Source organism: Theobroma cacao, chromosome 10 (genome assembly GCF_053813885.1).
Source record: "Theobroma cacao isolate CCN51 chromosome 10, ASM5381388v1, whole genome shotgun sequence".
NCBI classification, from domain to species: Eukaryota; Viridiplantae; Streptophyta; class Magnoliopsida; order Malvales; family Malvaceae; genus Theobroma; species Theobroma cacao.
This window is the reverse complement of record NC_142648.1, coordinates 23419699-23446862: the sequence shown is the minus strand read 5'-3', so window position 1 is coordinate 23446862 and position 27164 is coordinate 23419699. Positions and strand designations below refer to the sequence as shown.

At 32.3% G+C, this 27164-nt stretch overlaps 1 pseudogene; it reads right to left on the bottom strand.

Moving 5' to 3' along the window:
• Positions 1-8125: 8125 nt before the first annotated feature.
• LOC148760448 (receptor-like protein 9DC3) lies at positions 8126-25854 on the bottom strand (annotated as a pseudogene).
• Positions 25855-27164: the final 1310 nt, after the last annotated feature.

Here is a 27164-nt window from a genome sequence, read left to right as displayed (position 1 = left end):
TTATATTAGAAATTTAATGTTTGACAATAATATAAAACAACTTAGACAAAAAAAGTTCAAATGAAAATTATACAAATAAATTCTGAAAATTATTCAAAGAAATTAATCTTAATAATTTACTTAAAAGAATTAACTAGTATAATCATAAATAATTTAATAATGACAATAATGTCAATTTCTAGATAAACTTAACAACAAACAAAAATTAACAAATATAATAGCAAAAATCTCTATGGGAAACAATCCCTTAAAAAATATTAAGGACTATCAATAAATAATTCAATGGAGAAGCAATTCTCTAAAATTAATTAAAAAAATTAAATACAATATTAGTAAACAATTCAACAAGGAAGCAAATATCGAATAAAAAACTTAATTCTTTACAAGAATCTAAGGAAATAAAAAAGGCACAACTAATTTGTAGGAAAATAATCAAGCAAATGGTGGTTGTGAGGTTTTGGAGTAATGGGGTTTGAAAATAATTCTATTGCAATTGATTTTTTTTTTTGAAAAATGCAATTGGTTTTGTTTTAATCCTATTAAAATTAGTTGTTGACTAATTGTTGTACGATATTTCACTAAACAAAAAACTATTGCAGGAATAAAATTATAAAATTTCAAAAAAAAAAAAAATTATGTTAGATAAAATTTTAAAATTTGTGTAGAGGCGAAATTATAAAATTTATAAAAAGTAAAAATAAGTTATAAAAATTTAAAAATTATTGAAAGGGCGAAATTATAAAAATTTAAAAATTGTTGGGGGGGGGGGGTTGGCGGGGCCCCCCCATCTAGCCCCCCTCCCCTCCGCCTCTGATCTTGCTCATGAAATTGCATGCATTGCCACTTGTGAGACAACTTGCAATAAGCTAAGATGCCAGCATCGACGAACTCTTGAAAAAGTTGGGATTAGAAACATATCAGATATCATGGACATTACAGTCATTTCAAACACCATGGGTTAAATGGCCTTGTTAACCATGGTTTTGTAAATCACAAGAAAAACCCTTTAAATTACAACATTGTTTTAAGCACGTGCGAGGCTAGCTATGGGCAACTTATATAACTGGGCGTCAGCTTGGGGTATCTGATAGCAATATGGATATATTCCAAGAAATATATCGTTTTCACTCACCTCTGGCATTTCAGCTGTTGAAAACTTTGATGCCACATCTTTGGGATTTTTTGATATGTTAGCACAGTTGGATGAACCTGTTTGACCGAGAGCCTTTATTCTTCTAACGTTCCTTACTCCCTGTAGGCTCTCGACTTTATCTATCGATGGCATCTCCTGGTGTAAAATGCTGCTGTGAAGCTGAAACCTAACCTTATCTCCCCAACCATCTTGTGTTGAATATTGTTGTGGAAATTGTCCAAGAATCAATTAAGATAAAACCCAGAGAAATCATGTAAACAGAAAAATACAAGAATTTACATGGTTCGACTTTTTATCTACATCCATAGAGTGAAACTATTCTTCTATTATTGAGAATTTAAAGTACAATAAATTAACTTTTATGGTTCCCCAAACCAACCCAAGATCCCTTGCACACTCTTCCTCAATAATCTCTCAAGAACACTCACCCAAACCACTCTAGCTCCACTTAAAGCAAAAGACAGAGTTACAAGGTGTCCCCTCTTTAGAGCTCTCAAAGCACTACTTATAATTCTAAAACCTAGAGATCCATTTTTATAATATAAAAGTCCAAAGTAGAATGTGATTAGGATTCAATATGGAATAAGAAGTTTAAAACCATACAACTACTTAATGTTGTACGCAAACAAAAATCCTAATAAAATAAGATCTAGAATTCTAGTCAACCTAAAACTCAACAAATCTCCACCTTTGACTTGAATTCAAACTCCTTAAACCTTTTCCACCAGTCGCACCTAATTGCAACTTCCTAACTCCACCTACTTTCCAACACCTTGAACAACTCTCTACGCATAAGATTTTCCAAATCATTGGCCTTTATAATTACCACGACTACACATACCAAATCAAGCATGGTCCAACACTTGATTCCACAAAACGGCCAATGCACCTGTGTAGCCATCAAGTCAATGGCACTAGTTGACTTCGGAAAGGGACCTCGACGATCCTTCCAATTCATTATTGACAAGATTTTTCATCTTTTCACCATCGTCTACATCATGGGAACCTTTTATCACCTCCTTGGCAAATGAAATCTCACTTTGGTAGCTACCATCTCCTGTGCACTGTTCCTATCCCTTCGAGGCCTCACATTCTAGACGATACAAGCCATTATGTAAATTCCCCCTCATCAGGATCATGTCGCCTTGTGTGACTTTTACCACTCCATCACAAGCAAAATATCCATACCCTTTGGAGTTTAACAGGCTTAATGATATTAGATTCTTACGCATCTCTGGGACATAGGTCACACCACCCAAAGAGTGCACAACTCCATTAAACATTTTGATTTTCACCACTTCAAGACCCATGACCTTCACTATTGACTTATTACCCAAAGTCAAATTCCCAGCTACCCCTTCTTGAAGTAAATCAAAACAATCTTTTTGATAACATATGTGAGTGGTAGAAGCAGAATCTAAATACCAATCATAATTTGCATTCATATTTTCTGAGATTGTAAGGACATTACAATCATCACCTTCAGCTACGAAAGCACACTCACTTTTGTTCTCGTTACTTTCATCCCCTTTTGTAAGATAATCCCTTTTAATATGTCCATACCCTTTGCATTGAAAGCACTAAACATTGTTAGATCTAGACTTGCCACTCTTAGATCCCTTACCAGTTGACTTCCTCTTATGAACCTCAATTACCAATGCTAAGCCACTTGGATCTTTATCCTCTTCTTTACTTTTCTTTCGAGCTTCACGAGACATTAACGTTGCTTGTGCTTGTTCTAACGTTATTGTATCCATCCCACATATTAGAGATTCCACAAAAACCTCATAAGAGTCTGGAAGCAAAGGTAGAAACAACAGTGCCTTTTCCTCTTCCTTCACCTTCACATCAACTTTCTTCAACTGATCAATGATCCCATCGAATTCATTCATCTGCTTCATGAGATCTCCATTCTCCTCCATCTTTAAGCGATACAACTTTCGCCTAAGCTACGACTTGTTGGAAAGACTTTTCGCTAAGTAAATCTTTTCTAACTTTGCCCATAACCTTGGACCAAAATCCTCATCAATAACATGGTTAAACACGTTATTTTCAATGCAAAGCTGAATAATGCTCACACACCTTTGCTCCAACTCTACCCATTCAACATTTTTCATGTCATCTAGTTACCTTTCTTCCTTTCCTAGCAAGGGGCGCATTAAACCTTGCTGCACAAGGAGATTTTTCATCCTTCTCTACCATTGCGTGAAACTAGTCTTCCCATCAAACTTCTCAATTGAAAAATTCGTAGACCTAGTAACTTTCAACATCCTTATTGAATCTTGAATTTACTAAACCCGAAACTCTGATACCAGTTTGTTGTGAAAATTACCCAAGAATCAATAAAGATAAAGCCTAGAGAAATCAAGTAAATAGAAAAACACAAAAATTTACGTGGTTCGGCCTCTTGTCTACGTTTACAAAGTGAAACTGTTCTTCTATTATTGAGAATTTAAAGTATAATAAATTGACCTTTATGGTTCCCCAAAACAACCCAAGATCCCTTACACACCCTTCCTCAATAACCTCCCAAGAACACTCACCCAAACCACTCTAGCTCCTCATAGAGCAAAAGACAAAGTTACAAGGTGTCCCCTCTCTAGAGCTCTCAAAGCACTACTTACAATTCTAAAGCCTAAAGATGCACTTTTGTAATATAAAAGTCTAAAGTAGAATGTGATTAGGATTCGATGTGGAATAAGAAGTTTAAAAACCATACAACTACTCAATGTTGTACACCAACAAAAATCCTAATCAAATAAGATCTAGAATTCTAGTCAACCTAAAACTCAACAAATATATAATGCTTGTCATATTGACGATCGCTTCTGCTACTGTTTGGGATAGAATCGCTTCAACTTCTAGCATTCTTTTATGCAAGAAAACTCTGGTTTGTTGTAGGCTCCATGATTGATCTGTGAAAAACCCCTATGTTTTTGGAGCTTTAATGGACTCCTCTACTTGGGAAGAGAAGAACATGCATCCTTGTAAAACGCAAATTGACGAATGGTCTGCACTTGGTTTACTTTGTAGGCAAATCGAATTGTAATCAAAAATTTTTCTCTGGTCGTGTTTCTTCTTGCTTAACATATTAGATATCATGGACACATTAGAAGAAACAAGCAGCCGCAATTGCAATTGACGGACTAGAGCCTTAAGAAAGCTTTCTTCCTTGAGATTTAAAATTTTAACGTGGTAACTGAACAAAATGATAAATCTGTTAATGGATGACTTTTGTTCTCTTCTTTACTAGTCTATATATAACAGATAAAACAATTTTTAAAAAAATATGTATATAACAATTTATATAAAAAAATATATTCATAATATCATTGAAAAAAATTAAAAAATTGGAATGTAAAAATATATCAAGATGAAGATTTTTGAATGGCTAATTTGGTGCATAAAAAATGAAAACATTCTTTGCTAAGAGGTTCAGTGAATAAGTTAGCAAGCTGGTTTGTAGTGGAAATGGAATGAGGAAGAAGGGTGCTAGCTTGGAGTTTCTCACAAATGACATGAAAATCAACTTCAATTGACCAGTGAGGTGCTGTTACAAATAAGGATATTGTAGTTTCTCTCTAACAAACTCAATGAGCCTCAAGTTTTGTTCCTTAGGAAATTCAGCAATTTTAGAGCTTAGAAAATCATAATCTTCATGTCTGTTTTTTCTTTGTGTTAAATATAAACCTTATGAAATAAGAGCAATTTCTATTTCAAGTCACCAAGATCTTTAAATCTAAAATGAAATGTAAATAAATTTTAAAATCCTCAATAATAGAAGCATCATTGTCAGTAATAAACATGTCATTAATTATCACAGCCCAATTCTCGGGCCATGACCGGTGCAAGGGCCCAATAGGCATAGCCCACTAGGTCCAAGCAAGCTTCTCTTTCTTTAAGATCTAAAACTCATAATTTCTAATAAATATTCTTTCGAAATTAAACACTGAGAACTAAGTGTATATGCATATATATATATATATAACGTTTCCAAAATATGGTTATCATTCGTCAACCCTAAATGACATGGTTAATCAAATCAACATATAGAGTGCACAACAATCTCACAATTTACATTTAAGCAACTATATACACATGCAAAAGACTTTGACTATCAGCGGAGTGACTCTGGGTATGGGTACCGCTACTAGATGCCATGGTACCTACCAAATGGCGAATACAAACGGACACTTCAATCTTGGTCTCAACTACCTCCGAATATGAAAATATGAAGTTAAAAAGAGTGAGTATAAACCTAGTGAGTGAACATGGGAAGGGAACAAGCATACGATACGGAAAGTTTTCGAAAACATGATGCACTCGTTTATAAACAATGCAATTTTTTTATATTATGAACAAAACTCGATGCCGTATTGCTTTTCAACTCATTTTTAAAACACTTTGGGAGTTCAACTTTCAACATTTAATGCAATCACATAATATTTTCTCTAACATTTCTATGGTATGTGTAAACATGTATACAACCACCGGTCATCAGCTCATGTGCCCTCCCGCACCACACATAGCTGGAATCATCACCCATCGGTCATCAGCTCATGTGCACTCCCACACCGCACATAGCTGGAATCATCACCCACCGGTCATCATCTCATGTGAACTCCTACATCTCACATAGCTGGAATCATCACCCACCGGTCATCAGCTCATGTGCACTCCCACACCGCACACGCGCAGTTACAATTATCATTCAACATTACATTTCAATGCATGGTACACGTAACAACATGTAACAAGAATCTTTGCATAACACTACATCACATGCCACAAAACAATTGGCAATTTAACATAATATTGCAAAAAAATAATTCATCACATTATACGTTTAAAAAAACGTAGAAGTATCACTAGTGAAAAGCTTGTTCCCGTGCATAAATTTGAAAAGAGTCAACCAAGGATATTCTAGCATTTCATTCAACACATATGCATTTGTTCAAAACCTTTTAAATGCAAGTTCACTCACCTTACGATAACTGGATATTGCATTGTTGTTAGTTCGGAGGCGTATCTAGCTATTTCTACTTGCTGGTCGCTCGTTATTTCCTCTGACACGCCACCACAGCACATTATCTTTACTTTTGCACTTCCTAGCAACAATCCAAATTCAATATTTTTAGTGTATATCATTTCTACTTCTCTTTTTCTTTCAATCATGAATTCTTATTCAACTAACTTATATCTTGACACATTTTTTACCAAAATTGCCTTTATCCTTTACTTGTGTAATTCTTTAAATTATAATTACCGGTAACTTATTTATGACTCTAGCACCCATATTAACCTTTTCCAGCCATTTTCATTCAAAGTCATCTTATATTTTCACATATAACCCACATATATGGTAGCAACAATCATTCTCACTATCACTCAATTATTTCCAAGTTTACATGCATCATTATCTATCTAACTTTCAATACTTTGCTTCTCAATCCTCCATTCACCTTCTTCCTTTTTTTATTTCTTTCAAACAACATGCCATACAAACTTAACAATTTTTCAACTACACAACAATAACTATTTCTCAAGATTTCTCAACTATACTTAAAACACTATTTGTTTCTACCTTTATGGTTGTTTGACCCGTAAATGCACTCCACTGTTCCTTCAAAACATTAATCGTCAAGCTGCCAAAATGATTCACACATTATTTCTCCAAAGATTTAACCAACTGTGAGCTTAAAACACAAAAATCCTTACCTTATGTCTCTTGAATCTTGAGGCCCACTTGATATATTTTCAATTACTATTGAATCACTCACTATCCAAGCCTTCCACTTTTCTCTCATTTCTTTTCTTATTCGATTTTCTCTATTTTTCTTTTCAAATGCATGGTGGTAAGGTTAAAATGGAATGGGAGCATGAAAATGGCGTTGGGTGGGTGAGGAAGAAGAAGAAAATATCTTTTTGGTGAGGATCAGAATTGGCCATGGGATAAGGATGAAGAGTCAAAGCTTCCTTTAGAAGCTTTGACCAAACTAATGGCAAAATTACCATTTTGCCTTCTAAAGTTTTCACCCATTTTAATTGTATCCTCCCACAATCTTTTAATTCGAATTTCTTTCCATTTTTCTTCCTTAACACTTGTATCCATAAAATATCAAGTTTATACTTCAATGAGGTATCACCGTAATATTTAAATATTTACTTACCCGTGCTAGCTTTATTTAATAAAAACACGTGGGCCCCATTAACGTCATTTTTCTCCAAAATTTCCTCGTTCTTCTTCTCCCCCACTTAGATTGACCATATACTCATTTTTCATGAAAAATTTTGACATTGTATAAAATATTAATATTTTAATCTTATTTTATTATAAAATTTTTCACTTGTCTCCTTGGCACCCAAAATGTCTTATTATGCCCTGATTCACTTTCGAATCACTTTTTATATTGTTAATTTATCTTCAATAAAAATATTATTATTTAATTGTTATTGCTTCTCGTGCGAAATATTTTACTTCAGAATATTCCCTTCACCCTTCATCACTCTTAAACACTCTAATTAACCTCAATTTGTATCCAATAAGTTCTATTAGTCAACATATCAAAGTACGGGGTGTTACATTAATATATGTATATCATTGCAAAGTTATCACTTTTTAATGACAATTAGAGATCCTCTTTTCGCAACATGTGAGTTCGAAAATCCAACCGCTCAATGTGTAGAGGAGTCTTTATCAATTTTTTTTTTATCTAGGTGTAATTAGTCACCTAATTGAATCAATCATTTTGAAGGAAATCGTAAGCTTAACTTAAATTCATTAAAATTGATATTTCTAATTTACAAAATAGAATTAGGATTTAGGAGTATGGTTATGTGGGGAAAAGGTATTAATATCCCCACGATACCCATTTAAGAATGGTATTAATTGACTTGTGTTATCCGCTTTTTTCCTTGATTTCATATTTATTTTATTTCCCTTAATTACAATTTTTTCTTTTTTCTTTTCTTTCATTTTTTATTTATTAAATATTGTAGACTTTTCCTAAGTATTTCCAACACTTTTGGCAAAAATTAAAGAGAGTCTACTCACCTAGGAGTAGTCAAGAAAATCACTTACTCCTTTAAAGATGCTCCTTTTTCGAATTATTTGATATTTTATAAAAATTATTTCAATTAGATATTTTATTCTTCCTTGTTCTTTTTTTTTTTCATGTTGTTTTTTATGATTTTGTTTATACCCTTTTTTATATTTTATGTTTTTCATTCTTTAATTTTCTTAAAAGTCCCATAGTTATTTTCCACTGAGGAAAATTTAAGGAAATTGTCACTTGCAACTTTCTTAAAAATTCCATTTAAGAGATTGGTAACTTCATGAATTTAAAACATTTATATAATTAGTAAATGAATAAATGGGCAAAGTAAAACGTAAGAGGGGGTTTTTTTGGGAGAAGGCTTGTCCTTGCTGTTTGGCGAAGGAAAGATTTTGCTTGTTGAAAGTGGGTAGTGAGACAAGCAGAAATGACAAATTTTGCCCCCCATAGTTATTAGAGGTGCCAGTCTCCACTCTGAACTGAGAAAAAAAAAATGGTAGAAAATATGACTTGAAATTGGCTTTAGAAAAACTCCAATCCACATGGATACTAGCAAAAGGATGAATTATGAATTGAAGTTGAACAAAAAACAAGACTTTTATTATGAACAAGGGAAATTATAGGAAAGTTTTGCTTAATGGGATAATGGACAGTCAAAGTGATAAGTGTGAAGCAATGGCAGCTAAATTTGGTAACTATGCATAATGTTGTTCTCAACATGGTCAAAGGTTAAGCCAAGCTGGCAACTAGATTTGGTACTATTCAACTTTTTATTGAACTGTTTTTTGAGTTTGTGCATTTACTTGATGCTCGAGTAATGGATAGTTCAAGCACCTGGAGTTTGCTAAGCAAAGTTCAGTTCCTCAATATATATATAAGCAAAATCTTTGATTAAACAAAGTAAAGCAAAAATTGCATGTAATGAAGGAATTGCTAGCACGGATGACTTTAGCAAGTAACATTGATTTCTTCTTTTTTATTTTTTAACTTAATTATGAAGGTAACCAAGTGCAGGGGCGGCCCAATAAGTTCAAAAGCCTAAAGCAAAATATTCAAATGAGGCTTTTTTTTATTGAAATTAAAAAAATTATTAAAATTTTATTCTTCTAGCTTTTTGAGATGCAAAATTTTTAATTAAATTTTTATAATCAAGTTCTTCTAATATTTCTTTTTCAATTGATAATATAGCCAATCTAGTTAATCTTTCTTGAGACATTGTTGATCTTAAATAAGATTTTATAATTTTAGTTTTGAAAAACTTCTTTCTCTTGAAGCAACACTTACTGAAAATGTTAACATTATTTTAAAAATATTTAACTATTATAATTATTTTATATTTTTTAAATGACTAATATAAAATCAACAATCAAAATTTCTAATTCAAATAAATCAACTATCACATATAATAAAAATAATATAACAATATAATAAAAACTCTAAATTAAAGTAAAAAAATCTGTAAAGATTAGAACAATAGTACCTTATTGTTAAATGCTTATTGCAAACCGCAAATAGGACTCACAACTTTATGAAAATAATAAAAAAACGGACTTTTTGGGTATTTTTTGGAGAAAAATTGAAGTTAAAGGAAGAAAGAGCAAATAAAAAAGAAAGATTTCAAAAGTAGATATTATACTTTGAAAAAAAAAAATTGGTTTTATATACAGGAAAAAAAATAGCTTTTGAAAATCATTAAATATGTTGATTGGAAATAAGAGAAATATGTGAGAAAAAAATAGCTGTTGGAGATTATTAAATACATATGACTATTAGTTTATTAAAAATAAAAGAATATAGTTGAGAATTAATAGCATTCTATATATAAGAAAGTAATAGAAAATTGAGATTTATTAGACACAAAATTAAAAAAATGAAAGAACAAATAATTTTATTAATTATTTTTTATTTTTATATATATTTAATATAATTAATTATATTATAATTATTATAAAATTATAAATCTTTCTTAAAATTGGAGCCTCTCCAAATTGGGGGCCTAAAGCCCTTGCTTGGGTGGCTTCACCCAAGGGCCGGCCCAGACCAAGTGTCAAGTATCAAAATAAATTATAACTTTATTAATTGATGAATCAAGATTGAGAGTGATATAAACTTGAATTTGCGTACTGCAACAAACAACCTTGTATACATGCAAAAAATCTGACAAATTTCTTTCTGTATTTCCCATTTCTTACAATGTTAGAGTTTAATGGATCAAACATAAAACACCAATCCTTAAATAAGAAACCTATTGGACAAATAAGGAAAAATAATCTCTATGCAGAACCATAGTAAACCTTATTTAGCTCATGAGTTCTTCATCCATGTATCTTATGTTACAACTTATTTAGTTTTTTGCCACCTGTTAGTTTGTAGAGTAAATTGTATTCTATAATACCTTAAAGAGATTGTCAAAGAGGAAAGCTTTTCTTTTTTGGTTTTTGGAAAGTAGTAGCAGAGATTAATTACGGGAGGTAGGAAGAATTGAAACTAAAGTCATAGATTAAGACATAAATAGTTAAAACCAAACAACATGTCAACTCTCAGAATAGATCGTTCAATACATAATTAAATACAATAAAAGACAATTGATGTTGATGCAATAATAAAGACAAACTCCTTCACCATGGCAAAACACACTTGACAGACTGCACTACAAGAGAACATACAAAAGCAAAACAAATCCCTGACCATCATTTGAACTGACTAGATTCTTCTTCTTCCACCACTGCGATTGCCAATCTTCGACCTTTTACGCCTCTTATGATGCTGGCCTTCAACCAAAGTCACAAACCATTTTGGATTACCAGTTTCAAAACAACATATCCCATAGCCAACCCAAACATCAATCCACATCCATAATCTATCAACACTATCCTTAAACTCAACCGTTCGACATAATAGGAATCTCCATTAATCTTATTTCTTTAGGTGTGATTGACCATCTATATGAATCTATTTTTCTAATGAGATCCTAGGCTTGACTTAGGTTCATTAAAAGAATAGTTTTCGATCAACGAAATAGATTAGGTTTGGAAGTACAGTTACGTGTGAAGAAGGTATTAGCATCCTCATAACATCCATTTAAAATGGTACCTAATTAACTATGTGTTATTCTTTTTAGCATTAATAAGTTACTTTTATTTTGATATTCAAAATAATTTTTCTTAACTATTATTTTATTTAATCATAAAAATCCTTTGATATTGAAATGTTTCTTGAATACTCCAATACTTATGGCAACAATCAAGAAAAAACTCTCATCTAGAAATTTTCTCAAAGTTAATACTTAGACCTTCTGAAAATTTCATCATAAGAGAACTTTTACTTATTTATGATTTTTTTATTTATAAGTTCTTTTATTTCACTTGTATTATTACTTTGTTATTATTATTATCATGCAAATCCTTGTATTGAAAACTTTCTAAAATTTTCCCATACCATTGGCAAAATCTTAGAAGATTTCCTCACCTAGAAATTCTCTCAAAATTATTACTTACAATTTTCTTGAGATTTCATTATCAGCGAACTCACATATATTTATTTAATATTATCATTTAATTTGCAAAAAATTTGAATATTTATTTATTATTATCTTTTAAGTCTATAATAATTATTTATAACTAAATCTTTTTTGCAAAAATTAATTATGAGATTACCAACCAGTACTTATCGCAAGGTCTCATAATTGTTCTTACTTTGAAAAACTTAAGAAAATTATTGCTTATAACTTCCTTTAAAATTTTCATTTTTAAATAATTATACAATTTTATGAATATATTATAGAATTTTAAATGTTTTATTTTGTTTTTTTCCATTCCAAACTATTATGACTAAAAATCAATCTAGGAAATTATAACTTAAAAACCTTTATTTATTTTATTATATTTTTTATTATTACTAAATAAAAAATAAAGTAAATGAGAAACCCCTAACTATTTATTTATTTATTTATATTTTTTGTATTTTATTAACTCTAAAAATAATGAGCAAAAACAAAAAAAGGTAAATGAGAAGCCCATACCTTTTATATATACTAAGTTTATTACTAAGACCCAAAACATTAATTAGGCCTCTAGTCAAGCTTGCAACGAGCTTTGTGTTGGATTTGAATTGAGTCAAACCCTATTTCACTTCTTATCCTCCCCTCTTTCTTGTACGCCGTTTTCACTCTCACTTCTTCTCTTTCTTTTTTTCTTTTGTTCATTGCCTTCACCCTTTTCTCTCCTCCTCTCCCTAAAATCAATGGAAAAGCTTCCCTATTCGGCTATATATATATTCTTTGTCAACGTCCACCTATTACTCTTTCTTAATCTTTATTTTCTTTCTCTTTTTCCCTTAGAATGGAAACCTTCAAATTTCCCAACTTAAAACTAAAATTTCACCTTAAAAAAATCACAAAATCTCTTTTATCATCCCCTCCTCCATTGTACTGCTTTCCCTTTCCTTTTTTTTTTCCTTTCTTCCCCGTGTCCCCTTCTAGGCTAATGAATGGGGATATTTATGACCATCCATTTTTGTTTTGATCTTAGGTTAGAACTTTCTTCCTCTTTTAAAATCGAATTTCAAAACTTGCTAGATCAGGATCTTAATTTTGTTATTTTCAATTTTTTAAAGAAAAATTAATTTCAATTTTTGTACCTTTATCTTTATCATTATTTTTTTATTTTTTATTATTATTTTCTTATTTTGCTGAGACATCCTGGATAAAATGGGGTGTCTACAAACACTACTTTCCAACCAAAAGCAATGTTTGATTTTGAGCTATCATCTTCTTCCTATAGGTTTGAAGGTGATAGTTGTTGAGTTGGCTCATTGTTGTTACAATCTCTTGTGAGTGGAAGACCACATAATCCATCATTCCCTTCATAGGAATTGTTTTCGAATGTGTTGAATTGTTTGCTTAGAGGTATGCATCCAACTAGTTCATTCTTGGAAAGGATTAAGAAAGAAAGAGATGTTAGATCTAGCAGTTGCTCCGGAACCTTCCCAACCAACTTGTTCGAAAAGAGGTCCAACCATTCAAGACCAATCAAATTCCCCAATGACGTGGGGATATAACCACTAAGGTTATTATGAGAAAGGTTAAACCCTTTGAGTGAGTTAAGCTCTCTAACGATCACTGGAATCTCACCTTGAAACTCATTATTTAAGAGGTCAATGATAGTTAACAAGATGAAAATTTTCACTAATTCAATCTCCAGTCCTTTTATTGCAATTCCAATAGAATAGCTATAGAAGCGACCACTTTCATGCACCTTAAGGTATGATGTTACACTTTTATCTTTTGTGATATTTATATAACCTTGACACTTTTTATATATCTATTTGGTAGTGGACCAATAAAATAATTGTTTTAGAGGTCCAAAATTTGGATTTTGGAGAAAGATTGATTGAACCTAATGCCACAAATGGAACCATGGAATTGATTCGATTGCAATACAAGAACTTTTAGTTGTGGAAGACTTCCCAACCAATGAGAAAATGTATCATTGATCTTGTTGTTACCAAGATCTAGTACTTCCAAACCTCTACAATTAATGATTGATCTTGTTAGAGGCCCTTCTAATTGATTGCCATTTATGTTAAGATTCTTCAATCAACATCCCTTTGTAAAAGTTGGAGGAATGATTCCCTGAAACTTGTTCATTTGAAGTTCTAACATTGAAAGGCCTTTGCTTAAATTTCTAAAACATTGTGGAATAATTCCACTCAAGTTGTTGTGAGACAAGTCAAGAAATTCAAGAGAATCCGCATTGCATATCAAATAAGAGATCTCTTCACTCAAACTATTATTTGAGGTTAAAAAGACATTTGTTGTTGAAGATGGAATTGGAAGATCTCCGTAAATCAAATTGAAGCTTAGGTCAAGAACTTTAATTTCTTTCCAAAGAATTCGTACAAAATCTGTTGTGAGATAGATTTAAGTAACTCAAAGAGTCCTTCGCCACATCTCCCATCCACTTGGGAATCTTGCCATTAATTCTATTTTTGGAAAGGTCTAAAGAATGAAACCTTTTTAAACCTTTTAAAAATTGGGGAAATTCACTGACATTGCAAGAAGACAAATACAAAGAGGAAAGATTAGGCAATGTATAATCAGCACTAGTACCATTAGTGTTTAAGGATAGACAATTATATGAAAGATCAAGGTATTGGAGATTTTTGAGTTTTGAGAACATGTCAAACTCTACAATGTCACTAAGATTATTTAATGATAAGGAGACATGAGTAAGGTTCACAAGTTGGGATATTGAAGATGGAAGAGGACTTTTGAGTTTATTATTCCTTAAAAAAATCTTTTCTAGTGATTTGTATAGGAATTCCTTGATATCACTATTAAGCTCATTATTAGAGAGAGATATGTACTTTAACGAGGAAGCTGTATACAACCATGATGGAAGTGTTCTATTAAGAAAATTATAAGAAAATTCTAGAGAGATTAGACTAGGAAAAACAATTACCTGGTCTAGAATGGAATGCTCTAGTTGATTATCAAAAACGCTTAAGAATTCAAGCTATGTTAGGTTTGTAAGTGATATTGGAATTTTTCCACTAAAATAGTTTTCTAACAAGTCTCAATAATTGAGTTGCCCAAGGTTCCCCAATGATATTGGAAATGATCCCAATAAGTTAGATTGTCGAAGATCCAAATGCTTCAAGGAAACAAGATTCCCGATTGAGTCAAGCAATCCTCCAAAGAAATTTGCTAATGATGCATCCAAAAGCTCCAAAGATAATAAATTCGTGATTGAGATGGGCAATCCTGTCGAGAAAGAAGTTCTTGATAGATACAAATATTTCAAGGACTATAAATTGTCGATTGAGTCAATTAATTATGTAGAGAAGGACATAATAGTTAATGTTATTGATTTCTCATGCAAGTGCACATATCGTTAACAAGTAATATAGTGATAAAGTAGAGTATCGATCCCACAGAGAATTGTTTTAATTACTATTGTTAACTACTAAAATTATAATACTCTAATTTTATCCAAACAATTAAAAATTAAAATTTAAAACTAATAAACTAATAAACTAAAAATAAAACTAATCTATTTTATTCACTTTGCTATTTTTGTGTTGTCACTTTAGCTTTGTTCATGTTGTTCTCTGATTGCTGCCAATTTCTGTTTTTGGGTAGCTTGATTTTTCCTTAGTTCTTTCTACATTGTGACATTCTGGAGAGATGTTAACTAATTGTAAATAGTCAAAAACATCACTTGTTATTTTTATATCCACGTGGCCTCGATATAAATGGTGAAAATGTAACGTGGCCATATAATCATATCACATTAGCACACCACATCATCGTCCACTATAACATGTTATCATGCCACATCAGCACATGTGAGATAAAATGACAAATGACATTTTGACTAATAATAATTAGTCAACCATTAATTATAAGGATCTATTTGATCAAAAATAAAATTACGAAAGCCTGATTAAATACGATAAAAGAATAAAAACTTATTTGAATTTTTCTAAATATAATTCAAAGAGTTTTTTTAGATATTATATCATAAAAAAATGAAAAAGCAAAACCGCAATCATAATACTAGTATAATTGAAATTTGAAACCTAAAACCAGATTGTATACAATTATCAATGTAACAGTGCATGTTAACAGTGCATGTTAGAATCAATGTATTAGCCAAATACTCTTTCTTCAATGTAAGCCACATATTGAAGCTTCTCCCTCTTTTTAGTTTCAGTAAGCTACTCAAGGTAAAGATGTCGGAGGTTTCTTCATTTCTTAATTCAATGTACTTTGTTGTCGATAAGAATTAATAGGAACCCTTGCCTGGAATCTGATCAATTTCTTTCTATATTTCACATTCTTACAATTAACTTTTCATGCCTCTAACCAATGACTTCTGTTGATGAACTTTCAGTTCTAGCTTCCTTTACTATATATATACCATTTACAATAAGGCTTCATGAATAATAAGGTTTTATTTTTTATTTTTTATAATTAAGCACTACCAAGTAAGAAAATTTGGGTTAAAACCCAAAGAAAAGGCCTAAAATTTAAAATTTGGAGGAAGAAAAGACAACAGAATGCAAATTAATAACCTTTATTAATCAGAGAATTTTTCGTTTGTTTATCATGAGATAAAGGATGATGTTTACAGGACATGGAACTCTGGCCTTCCCCTCTCTAGTTTTTTCTATTTTCTTTTTATTACAATTTCAGAGTATGATGGATCAAACATAAAACACCAATAGCTAAATATTAAGAAACATAAAGGATATATAAGGAAAAATAATCTATATGTAGAACTACAATAAACCATATTTAGCTCATGAGTTTCTAATCCAATTACATATTATGTATGTGTTTCGGATACATAATAAAATATTCACTGTGGCTGAGGGAAAATAAAAATCTCATTTGGGTGTGTTAAAGATATTGTTAAAAGATAAAGTTTTCATATTTTTCAATAGCACAAAAAATTATACAAAAGAAAAATAATTTTAAATCACAAATTTCTATTAATGTTTGAAAGGTTTTAAGAATATTTCTACATTTTAAAAGTGCTTGAGTAGATATATTGTATGTGAACAATTAACTAAAAAAATAATTTAAACAATCATTTGAATTAATCACATATATCCTTGAATGTAGCACAAGCAGCAACAAGCAATTCTCATGGCTAACGGTTATCAGAGTGCCATGTTTCAAATAGGAAGACTTAAGTAATACTTTCACAGTTATGGGCACTATATTTGTAGAATTTATTGATGGCCTATGGCTCTGGATATTTTGATCATCATATTATTTATTTTTTTAATCTCGAATTATTGATTAAATTAAACCAACAGTAATAGTTTTGAAGGTAGCTGGAGATGATGAGAGCAAATAATAAAAACCATGTTATTTTTCATATCATGATGAAATATTACAAATAGCCATATATAGAAATGGCAATGGCATCGGTTTGAAGGCCTCTCCAACTACATACAACATACGCACACTAAGCAAAAGTACATAATTAATTAAACTTATTGATAGCAGTCCAAAGTCTGCTGGCTATCAAACTTATTGCAATAGTAGTAGTGCCTTACGACCAGAGTTTGATGAGCAAGCAAATTAATTTAATGGAAAACCCTTTGCAGATTGTATTGTCACCTAACATTGATCATTTTTTGAATCATTAAAAAAAATCATGTTATTAATTTGATTATCACCTAACATTGATCTATTATCTATGAAAAGAAAAGTCAATATAGATATATGTGTTGAAAATGATCTTTAGTTGGTTTGGCAAAAACTCTTGAACCAGTTAAAAAGTATAGTTAACTTCTAATACCCCGTACTTTGATATGGTGACTAATAAAGTTTATTGGATGCCAATTGAAGGTAATTATAATGTTTAGAAATGATGAAAGATGAAAGGAATAGTTTGGGATAAAATATTTCGCACACGAGAAAATAATAATAAAATAATGATATTTTGATCGGAGAAGAATTTGTGAGATAAAAAGTGATTCGGAAGTCAATTGAAGTATAATAAGGTATTTTGGGTACCAAGGGGACAAATGGAGACAAGAGGAAATTTTTGAAATAAAATAATATTAAAATATTAATATTTTATTCAGTGTCAAAATTTTTCATGAAGAAGGAGTATATGGTCAATCTAAGTGGGGGAGAAGAAGAATGAGAGAAATTTCGGAGAAAAATTATGTTAGTGGGGCCCGCGTGTCTTTATTAAATAAAGATAGCGCAAGGTAAATAATATTTTAAATATTATGGGAACATCGCGTTGGGGTATAAATTTTATATTTCATTTGTACATATGTAAAAGAAGATAATAGAAGGAAATCGGAGATTTAAAGATTTTGAGAGGACTTAATTAAAAGGATGAGAACCTTGAAGGGAAAAATAGTAATTTTGTTACAACGCTTGGAAGCTTTGACTCTTCTTTTTGTTCCTCATGGCCAGCCATCCATGTAAGATTTGCTGGAAATGTAAGTCTTATGTACAAAGAAAGGAAAAGGCAAAGAAAATGAGGAGAAAAGATGAGACAATAGTGAAATGGGGAGGAAAAGTCAAGTAAAGTGGCTTTAAAGGTTCCAAGCAATTGTTGACTTGCATTCTAACCATATGGTCGGTCAAGGAAGATAGTAAAAGAAGAAGGAATGATGGTATGGGTGGTCACATGTGAAAGAAAAGAAAAAAATAGAGAATTTACAAGCAAGCTTGTCATTGTCGGCCCCACTTGCAAACCAAATCAAACAAAGTTTTATCAATTTCTTTTGTTACCAACCGGTTATGGAGACAAAAGAGAGAGTCAAGCTATTAGTATTTTATTTTAAATCATATGTGAAAGTAAGGAGGGGCCGACCATTGAGATGAAAGGCCATATAAAAGAAAAGAAATGAATGAAAAATGAAAGATAGAAAAGTTAAGTCGGTTATGTGAAGAAGAAAAAAAGGAAAGAGAGAAGTCGGTTGTGAGGGAGAGCAAAAGAAAAGCAAAAGAACAAAGGAAAGAAAAAAGAGAGAAACAGTCGAGAGAGAGAAAAAGAAAGAGAAGGAAGGGTGAAGAAGCTGAGTTGAGGAGGCGGTTTTGTTGCCATTTAGGGAGGAAAGGAGCAGTTGTGGCTGCTTATTTTTGGAGGAAGAATAAAGCAGCTTAACTGCTGATTTTGAGGTGGATATGAGTAGCTTTGGCTGCTGAAAATTTTTGGTTGAAATAAGCAAGAACTTGTTGCCGACGGTGAGAGGGAGAGAGAGGAGGAAATTGTGGCTGGCTTGTGCATGTAAGAAAGGAAAAAGAAAGACAAGCAGAGTGCTGCTGCTCGGCGGGAGAGATGAGAAAGAGAAAGAGAGAAAGGAACGAGAAAGGAAGAAAAGAAAAGAAAAGAAAAAAATAAAAATATATGGCCATAGCCCAATAAGAAGAGAGTGGGCATGGCCCAATAGGAAGAAATTGGAAGAGCCCATGGAAAGGGCCCAATGGCAATAAGAAAAGAAAAGTCTAAAAGAGAAAAGGAAGGTTGAGACTTGGGCCACCTAGCCCAATTTAGAAGTGCTTAAGTGAAGATAGTGCACTATAGTGGCATGCCAGAGGAAATGATGAGCGACCGGCAAGTAGAAATAGCGATGTAATATCCCGCTATTGTGAGGTGAGTAGGGGGTGTCAATTTTAAAATTTTTGTAAATATATACCTATACGTATAATTTATTTTAAACATGAAAATTATGGATAACATGTGCTGGTAGCAATCTTAGGAAATTGTGGTTGCAAATTATGCTTAGAAATCGTTTTGAATATATATATATAAGAAATCGTTTTGAATATATATATATATAAGAAATCATTTTGAATATATATATATATATATATGTATAAATTATATGTAAAGTATTTTAAAAATCGAGAAACAAGCCTTTCACACTACTTTACATCAAAATTTGTGCCTTATATTTGTGCAGTGTGCATTCACAATTATATTGCTTATTCACCATGCAAATTATTGTTTTGAAATCCATGCATAAATATATTTGAGAAAATGATAGATTTTATTATACCCTATGTTGAATGCTTTGGAAATAATTTTGAGACGAGCTTTTAAGGACATAAAACGATTTCAAAAATGGTTTTACAAATCGAGAGCGTCGAGAGTAAGTCGGATGTCACATCGGTTAAATGTGACCCTCGTGCATGAATGAGCTCTAGCTAGAGAATCTTTGGGTCATCGACGGGCGGTTAGGCATGGTGGGGACCACGACCTGTGATATATGTATGCGTGGCTAGGCCACTAGATGATTACGCGGTTGCTACCGCTTGATTCTCCGATGTCGGCCAACATCTTGAGACTGCCATGGCATGTGGGATTCAGTGGAGCGAGGCTCCCAGATGTTATTACATGGTAGCGGGACCATGAGTTTATTTTCATTCCCTACTCGAGAGTGGCATCTCTAGGTTTTCAAACTCATATTTCTTTGCATGGTGAAAGTGGAATTTAATGGTTTTTCTGCAACTCCCCTATTTTTATGGTGAAATGAATTTTAACTCCTTGAGTGCGAGGCGATTTGTGATTTACATATGAGTTTGATTAACATTCGATTTCATGGGAGCTTGCCGAATATATTGATTTGATTTGAGAAAAATGTCAATTGATCTTGACAGCGGAATTTTTTTTATATAAAATTATTTTAATTCAATATTTCAAATGATTGACTTGAATAAGGTTATTGATATGTTTTGTAGCAAAAATTTTTATCTGTCTTGGTTAATTTACCAATTGAAGTGTTTATAATGCGTAAGAAATCCTTGGTTTTTCATATAAGGCACAAACTCCCGTTTGAAATAAATTATTTTTATAATCCTGCATTTTAATATTCAACTGATTTGTTATTTGCTTGTTTCCCATCTATCCCCTGCTCACGGAGCCAATGATCATTGAGTCTGTGAGACTCACACCCCTCTTTTTCCTCTTTTTACAGACAGGGATCGACCTAACGTGTAATCATCGGCGTGTACGGTCCACTGCAAATAGGTAAAGGCATCTCATAACATTTTATCCCGAGTCGCTCCGCTATTAGAGGTCGAGTCGTAGCACTTTATTTATTAAGTTGTAAATGGATATTGATTTTGATATAAGTAAATAATCGAAGGATGTGAATTTCGATGTATATACTTGTGATTTAATGGTTTAAAGATTGAATTGATTATTATGTTTATAGTTCAAGATATGATATGATAGAATAATGTTTTAAGTATCAATATGGAATGGTGATTGTATATAGTGAACTAACGGGCATTTCTAGTCAGGCTTGTTCGGGACTTGGCGGGTCTTTCCTGAAGGTCTCAAACACCGATAGCAACTAGGAGGGGTCGTTACATAACTAGTTAAAGCTTGAAGCAGAGGAAAACAAAAACTCTTTAATCGGTTAAGTAAGACTGTTAACTGGTTAAAGCTTGAAGTGGAGGAAAACTATAACTCTTTAATCGGTTAAGCAAGATTGTTAACTCATTAAAGCTTTGCTGGAAAAAAGAAACTGTGTTTGAAGAAAGCAATTGAGATGTGCCAAAATGACATAGTTTTATAGTTTGTTTATTTCTTTAAAGTGTGAAACGATTGTCTAAAGTGTCGTTTAGTAAGTGCTTTGTTTCTTTCTTATTGAGCTTGTCATTTTGTAAGGCTATTAAGCCATTTTCTTTTTTTTTTTTTGTCTTTTTCTAGGTTGTTACTAAGCAAAAATACCTAAGTTTTGTTTCTATGTGCTCAGTTAGTTTTTACAATCCTTAGGTCACATCTAAGCCAAGGAATATTTTCCATATCTGTAGTAGGCATATATATTGAAAAGGGCAATGAAAATAGTGTGAGTCGATTCCCAAAAACTACTTTATTCTTTTGCTCTGTTTTTGGTTCTTTTTTCTTTGAAAAATTTTCTAAGTCTGTTTCTTGTGATTTCTCTAAAATTCTCTAAATGGTATTAGAGCACTCTTCTTGAAGGACTTGTGATACAATTTTTTTTCCTTGCAATTTCTTCAAATTATTAGTACATCTTAGCATCAATGGCAATAGCAGGCTTCATTACTCCTACTCCTCCTATTTTCTTAGGTACTGATTATCAGTTCTGGTCAATGAAAATGAGAGCCTATGTAAAGGTTTTTGATCTTTAGGATGTAGTGGAAATAGGTAGGGATCTTCCCGTGCAAAGGCATGCCAATCCTACATTGGCTAAAATCAAACAACATAGTAAAGAGGTTGCAAAACATTATAAGGCTCTTTCATGTTTGCATTCAGTTGTTTCAAAGACTATTTTTGCTAAGATTATGAATCTTGATGACCCCAAACAAGTTTAGGACAATTTGAAGAAAGAATATAAAGGAAGTGTTCAAACTAGGCAAATATGAGCACTGAATCTTAAAAGGTAGTTTGAAATCTTGAAGATGTAAAGAAAGAAGAGAATATACAAGACTACACAAACAAAGTTATGAAGATGGTGAATCAATTAAGGCTCCTAGGAAAGGAAGTGAGTGAAGGAAAAGTTGTTAACAAGATCTAAGTAAGTCTACCAGAGAGATTTCAAGCTAAAATGTCCTCTTTGGAATATTCAAAGGACCTATCTAGGATTTTTTGTGAATGAATTGATTAGTGCACTGCTTGCTCAAGAGTAGAGAAGAGCCCTCAAGTGTGTAGATCCTATAGAAAATGCTTTGGTTGCAAAGACCAAAGGCTTAAGGGTCAAGGGTGAAGGCTTATAGCAACTTGTTGGCAAGGGTAGCAAATCTAATGATGGTAAGCAAAAGAACAAATATCCTTCATGTCTTCACTGCAAAAAAAAAAAAAAAATCACACTCCAAATTACTGTTGGTATAGGCCAAACGTGAAATATAGAACTTGTGACTAGTTAGGCCATATGGAGAAAGTGTGCAAAGCTAAGATATCAAAGGATGAAGGAAAAGTTGTTGTAGCTTAAGAAGCTGATGAAGAGGTGTTATTTATGGTTTAAACTGATGTTAAATTAGTGATTGACAACACTTGGTTGATTAATAATGGGTGCTCCAACAATCTTACAAGTAATGAAAGCTTGTTCAGTGAACTTGACAGAATTTTAAAGCTAAAGTCAAAATTAGAAATGGTGTTTTTTTAAAAAATACTTGGTATTGAGACAGTAGCTGTTAATGCTCCTACTACTGTTAAGTATATATCAAGTGTTCATTAGTTTCCTGAGGCTACTCAAAACCTGCTTAGTGTAAGGATGTTAGTTAATAATCATTATGCTCTGCTATTTAAACATGAGTGGTGTACCATATATGATCCCACTAGTATTGAGTTGTTAACAGTTAAAATGAAAAATAATTGTTATCCATTGGATATGATGAATGCTGACAATATAGCTTTCTATAGTGAGCATGATACTTCTAATCTTTGGTACAGATGAATAGGTCATGTAAACAATGACTCATTGGTTAAAATGGACTCTAGTGACTTGGTTAAAGGCCTACCAGACATAAAGAAACTTGAGAAGTTGTGCATAATATGCAAGCTTGAAAAATAGAGTGCAAAAAGTTTTGAAGGAGTGAGTTTAGTTGGCAGAGATCAATTGCAAGAAAATGACGATGATTCAATACATATTAAAGATGAAAGTCAAGCAATTAGAGGCATAAGGACTCTTAAGGATATCTATAACAAATGTAATGTAGTTGTGGCAGATCCAACAAGTTTTATCGAAGCTAAGCTTGATGTAAATTGGAGAGCTGCAATGGATGCAGAGTATTTGGTGGAATTAAAGGACCAAATGATGAAAGTTTTCAAGTTGACTAATCTTGGCTTGATGACATAATTTCTTGGAATGGAAGTTCAACAAAGTTCAAATCAGATTGTTGTGCATTAATCAAAATATGCAAAAGATCTGTTGAAAATGTTTAAAATGGAGTTTACAAGCTTATGCATACTCCATTAACAATTGGTGAAAAGTTTAGGAAGAATGATAGTACAGCTGAGGCATATTGTTTTGTTTACTACATCATGTTTGGTTCTCTATTATATTTGTCTACAACAAGGCTAGATATATTGTTTTCTACTACTTTGCTTTCAAGGTTCATGCAATCTGCTACTGAGATGCACTTCAAGGTTGTTAAAAAGGCATTAAGGTACTTCAAGGGCACTGTAACAGCCCGTATGATGGAAGGAAAGGTAAGGGCCGGTTGAATGCAAAAATAAAAGAAGGAGAAGAATGAAGTGGGGGCTGGCCATGTGGATCAAAGGGAAGAAGGAAAAGAAAAAAAATGGTAGGGGGCCAATCAAAGAAGAAAAATAAAGAAAAAGAAGGAAGAGAGTGGTCTAGAAAAGTTAAGACCTCGAGAGAAAAGAAAGAGCTGAAAGAAAGAGAAAGAAGAAAGAGCTGGTGTTGTTGGCTGGAAAAGAAGGAAAGGAAATCTGCCAAGCCGTGGAGAAAAGAAAGAAAAAGAAAGAAGAAAGGAGAAAGGAAAGGAAGTAGGAGGAGAGAAAGAATAAAGGAGAAAGGAAATAAAGGAGAATGAGAGAAAAAAAAAAGAAAGGAAATAAAAAGAGAGAAAGAAGGTTGGCTGAAGGAGAAATAAGGCCGGCTGGGGGAGAGGAAAAAGAGAGAAAGAAAGGTGCGACACCAGCGAGGAGGAGGAAAAAAAAAAGAGAAAAAAAAAAAATAATGGGCATAGCCCAATAAGGAAAAAATGGAAAGAGCCCATGAGAAAGGCCCAATAGTAACAAGAAAGGAGGCCCAATGGCAATAAGGAAGGGTAGGCCCAAAAGAGAAAAAAGGTGGAGACTTGGGCTTGGGCCAACCTAGCCCAAATAGGTAAAAATTTTCTTGCTTTTTATTAGGCTTGTTATGAAGTTAGATTATTTGGAGCTAGCCCACTTGTTTAGTTAAATTTTGATTATTAGTGATATGAATTAAATTTAATTTGCTTTAATACAATATTTACAAATTCTTTTATGATGTCTCCTAGGATTAAAGCAAAGAAGAAAATATGAAATTGATGAATAGTGCTTAAGTGTAGTTAAGAAATTTTGAAATGATTCGTTGTGAAGAATTATTGTTGTCAGAGGAATTTATTTACATAAATTTGCTGGAAGTGTTAAATTGCATGGTATATTAATTGGAAAAAACAAGGAGAATAATGTGGATGGAAATTGGAAAATAATCAAGTAGATTTGAAATGATTGTGATTGCCTTGAATATGGTTAATATTATAATAATATTAAGACGGATTTGGGCGAAAGTTACTTAGCAAGGTTAAAGTGCGCGCTTAATATCATAAATAAGTTGTTGGAGTTTATAATCTAAAGAAATACGTGAGCAAAGGATATAAGTAATTTCAGTAAAAAAATGTATTAAGATGTGGAATATGGCTTCATGATAGGATGACAAATAGAAGTGAAATTGATGCACTAAATATATTAAGTTTGGATTATTGATAGGAAGTTCAAAGTAAAGATAATGCATTATAGCGGCGTGACGGAGCAGGTGACGAGCGACCGGCAAGTAGAAATAGCGATGTAATATCCTGCTATTGTGAGGTGAGTAGGGGGTGTCAATTTTAAAATTCTTATAATAGTATAAATGTATGTATATTTTATTTTAGATTCAAAATTGTGGATAACATGTGCTGATAGAAATTTTAAGGAATTGTGAATGCAAATTATTTTCAAAAATTGTTTTCAATATATATGTATAAATTATATGTAAAGTGTTTTGAAAATCGGGAAACAAGCCCTTCACACGGTTTTACATCAAAATATGTGCCTTATATTTGTGCAGTGTGCATTCATGGTTATATTGCTTATTAACCATGCAAATTATTGTTTTGAAATTCATGCATAAATTTCTTTTGAGAAAATGATAGATTTTTTTTATACCCAATGTTGGATGCTTTGGAAATAATTTTGACACAAGTTTTCAAGGAGGTAATGTAATTTCAAAATAGTTTAACAAACCGAGAGATTCGAGAGTAGGTCGGCTGTCACTTCAGTTAAGTGTGACTTTCGTGCACTAGTGAGCTCTAACTAGAGAACCTTTGGGTTGCCGACGAGCGATTAGGCCTGGCGGGGACCACGGCCTGTGATATATGTATGCGTGGCTAGGGCACCAGATGATTACACGGTTGCAACCACTTGATTCTCCGATGTCGGCCAACATCGTTGAGACTGCCATGGCATGTGGGATCCAATGGAGCGAGACTCCTGGAGGTTATTTTCTGGTAGTGGGACCACGGATTTTATTTGATTTCTTACTCGAGACAAAAATCTCTTTGGGTTTTCAAGCTCTTATTTCTTGCATGGTGAAAATGAAATTATACGATTTTCTGCAGCTCCCCTAGTTTTACTATTATATGAATTTTACCCTGGCGTGCAAGGCGATTTGCAAACTGTGTATAAACCCAGTTACTATTTGGTTTCGCGGGAGCTTACCCAACTTTATTAATTTGATTTGAGTATTACATGAGATAATTTCTATTGTAGAGATCTTTTACGAACACGAGGTTTAAAATGATATTTTACTGATATAGTTTGAAAATGGTTATTAACCTTCTCGCTGCACAAAAGTTTACTTACTTGATTTGATATACATTATGGTTGATTACGACTTACAAGAGATTCTCGATATTTTCTTATATATATATATATATAAGGCACAAATCTCCGTTTGAATTAAATATTGTTATCTACTTTTACAATTTTTATTATTCAAAATCTCTACCTTATTGCTTGCTTCCCGTTTACACCCTACTCACGGAGCCGATGATCACTGAGTCTATGAGACTCACACCCTTTTTATTTTCACTTTTGCAAACAGAGATCAGCCTAGCGCGTAATCATCGACGTGTTCAGTCTACTAAGGATAGATAAAGGCATCTCTTAGCCCCTCCGAGTCGCTCCGCTGTCTAGGGTCGAGTTATATAAAATTTCTAAACGTTACAAGTATTGTTAATTCATGAATATGTATTGTTGAAAAATTTGTGGATGACATTTAATTGTTATTATGTGAAATGGAATATTAGTAATATAATCATTGTTATTATTAATCGCATATGTACATGAGAGCATATTTAATGTGTCAAACCCTGTTCTATAAAATAATTACAACGTCATTTACATGCTCAATAGAATGTTTGAATATTTAGGTATTTCAAGAAATCGTTAAAAGACGATATTGCCCCTAATGGTATCATTAAGTCGATTAAGCCTCGAACTAGTTCAAATAGGAATTTTACGATGAAATTGAGAGTTTCACAGTTCAGGGATGAATCAAAATGGTAATTCAAAGTTTGAGGATCAATTTGGAGTCAAACCGAAATTTTCACTATCTAGGGGTAAAATGGTCATTTGCCACCAGGGGACAAAATGAAAATTTTAGAAAAGATTTTTTTTGGCTCCATTTAACTTATTGGAGTATGATTTGAGTATTGGAGTATAATTTGAGGATTTGGCAGTGAAAAAGTTTAATTT